Genomic DNA, 3,097 nt, shown 5'->3' on the forward strand with positions numbered 1-3,097 from the left:
GTTAATCTGAAGGAAATTGTTTTTACAGTTTTTCAAATTTTCTACATTTTTTAAAAGTTTTATTATTAAGAATAATTGCTTGGATGTGCATATAACAATTATAGGCTACATTCCGGTTTAGGTTACTGTTTGGGTTAGGTGATGGTAATTAATATGAAATTTAATTTCCAGAGTTTGGAAATATTTTCTTGAATTATTTTCTAATCCATTTAAATTGCTTCAATGTTAACAGGGTAAATAACCCCAGGAAGTGCCTATAAGCTATTTGCCAGGCTCGCTCACCAGGTTGGAAAGTAATGCATTTTAACGCTTAGCCGCGGTCGTAGCCGCTCATTTCATGTAAAAATTAACATTAAATGGGATCAGCCGCGAAAAATCGCTCAAACGCGCAAAACTTCTGCCGCGCTAATGATTTTCAGTATAGTACTCCATTTTCAGCCGTGCAAATTGTACAAATAACGTTATCACAGCCGCGCAAATTTGGACGAAAATGTTACTACAGTCGCGCAATTTTAAGCAAAATCAAAAGTTTCCAATCTGGCTCACTCAGGTATGCATACATCCATTAGTGATTATTATATATTGATCAATTTAAACAACTTGGTTGTTCGGGTAAATAGTCTCTTCCATAAACTATAACATTCTTAAAATAAGCACATAACAGAAAAAAACTAGAATTATATGAATTTAATTAAGTCTTGAAACATTTTATTAAATTACAGTGTACCAAAAGCCTTGGGCTAAATCCAAAGGCATCTGGTAATTTGCTGTCTTTAACAACGTATAATTAAAGTATTGCAAAATATGTAGCTAATTAACTTTAAATTTCTGTTCAATATTCATTCCAACCATTCCCCTGTTAAAAAAAGGGCGCTCTTTCACTATTGTACGTAAAAATTAATAAAAAAAAATTTTTCTTCAAATGCCGCATACCACAACACATATTGTTTGGGTTAGGGTGCGGGTTAGCGTTTGGTTGAGGGTGGGTCAAGTTATTATTAATAATAAACATAATATTACTTGGCCCACCCGCACCCTAACCCAAATAATATGCGTTGTGGTATGCGGTATTATTATTTTTTCTTTTGCATAACTTTTCACGTACAATAGTGAAAGAGCGCCAAAAAAAGGATCAGCATTTTTTATTAGAACAGGTCCGTTCCCACGTTACGAAATTATTAGCCAATTGCTAAAAAATTAAAAATCATGTCCTGTCTTTCCAGAAGTACTGTAGTAAAACAAAAACTGTCAAGTTCCAAATAAAGGCCTGTAGCGCAAGCCTAATTAAAGCATGCAAACCTGAAATGTTTGCTTGTTTACGTTGACTGCTATCTCCAACTAGGACTTATGCAATAATCATCACGAGATGATTGCTAAACGCCGCCCTCTTTCAACTGTTTCACAAACGAGAGAGCCACTTGAGGAAAGAGAAAAAGGCGTAACGTCACAAAGCCCAACGTCAAAATTATCCCGACTGCCAAGGACGTTTAAATATTATTTGAGGGTGATTTTTGACATTATGTTATTTGCTAATATTTAGACGATAAAGATTTGGAGTGTTTCAAGTTTATCAGCACACGAGTCCAATTCAATACAGCTTTCTACCAAGTTAATCAACATGTGTATGACCTTGCCAGATTTCCTTGAAATGTTTAGTTTTTATCGGGGAGTGCTTCGAAATCAGAAATAAATCTCGTTTATTAAGTGCAATATTTTTCATGGTTTTAAGAAATAGACTCATCTAGAGTATCTAACCATACCATAACTACATATGTGAGCTTTTGGGATGTTCTAAATGCGTCTAAATTAGGGAAACATTCTAAAATTCGAAGCAAGTTCACCAGCACCTAAGCTATCATATTTTGAAAATTCACCTTAAAATCCCTTTCTATCGATTACATGCCGAGTACACAAACTGTTTTTGATTTCAACATTCGATACAAATTGAAGGGATAGCAAAGTTGTTTGTGTCGGCTATCAAATATTTTAGCGACACCAAGTGTTTTATTATTTTCGTTAAAAGCGCTAAAATAAAGTTCGTTTTTACGTAAAGCATAAATGTTTAAAATGGAAAATCAAACAAAGAATTATTTTTTACGTCAGGAATTCTGCACGAGGTTTCCTAATCAGCAGCATGATACGCTAACATAACCAATTTATAAAGGAACTCATACTGGTCAAAAATAAATGTACATGTGTTGTCACTACAAAGCTAGGACTGACGTAATTCGTGTAATTTGAACGTCCTTTACTTGCGGGGTGTAACGGGTTAATTTAGCGAACGCTATTACATATTAAGCCTTGAAGCAACGTAAAGCTTGACACTAAAAATAGACCACACCAAGTTATTCGCAAAACGAAACTCGTTCTATATTCGACCTTTTACGCATGACCAAGCGAGGCGGCACGTGATATCTACGTCACAGGATCGAAGTTCTGAATCACGGACTTGGAAATCGGCATTTGTTTACGTTTTGACGTAGGCGTGTGCGATTTGCTTTGCAACAGACTGTCAGTGAGCGTCAGCAATAGCGAAAGTGATCAGTCGTTTAACAGCAAGCTGCGTTAGGCGCCCAAGAATTAAGCAGTTGTGAAAGCGCGCTTTCACGATGTGTTTAGTTTAGGCGACCGCGTATAAGTGCTTGGGTTAGCTGCTGAAACAGGAAGTAACACTGCTGGAGTATGATGTGAGCGTCGAATTGCGTAGGAAGAGATTTTCTCGCAGGGCAAAAACTTTGCTTTTTTTACCGGCTTAGTGCAGTTGCGTTTATAGTATTAGAACAACTGCTCATATTGCGTTTATATTAACGCACCTTTCAGTTACGTATGATTTTTCGCGTAGTTTGTACTGACGAGATCGCGCTACGTAAAATAATAGCGGATAAGTGAAAATTTGCCACCTTTAATCGGGTAAAAAGAGAAAATGCCATTAAGGTGACAGACCCACATTGTATAGTTGTTTATCCTATATATCATTGGTTTAACCTTAGTATCAGTTTTAAGTTAACATGCCAATTGCTGTTTGTCATTTGTTCTCCCTAAATTAACCTGTAAAGATATTTAACTAAACGTCCTATATGTTTCTTTACAAGTTGTT

The sequence above is a fragment of the Ascidiella aspersa genome, chromosome 2 (assembly GCF_963924565.1).
Source record: "Ascidiella aspersa chromosome 2, kaAscAspe10.2, whole genome shotgun sequence".
In the NCBI taxonomy this organism is placed as follows: domain Eukaryota; kingdom Metazoa; phylum Chordata; class Ascidiacea; order Phlebobranchia; family Ascidiidae; genus Ascidiella; species Ascidiella aspersa.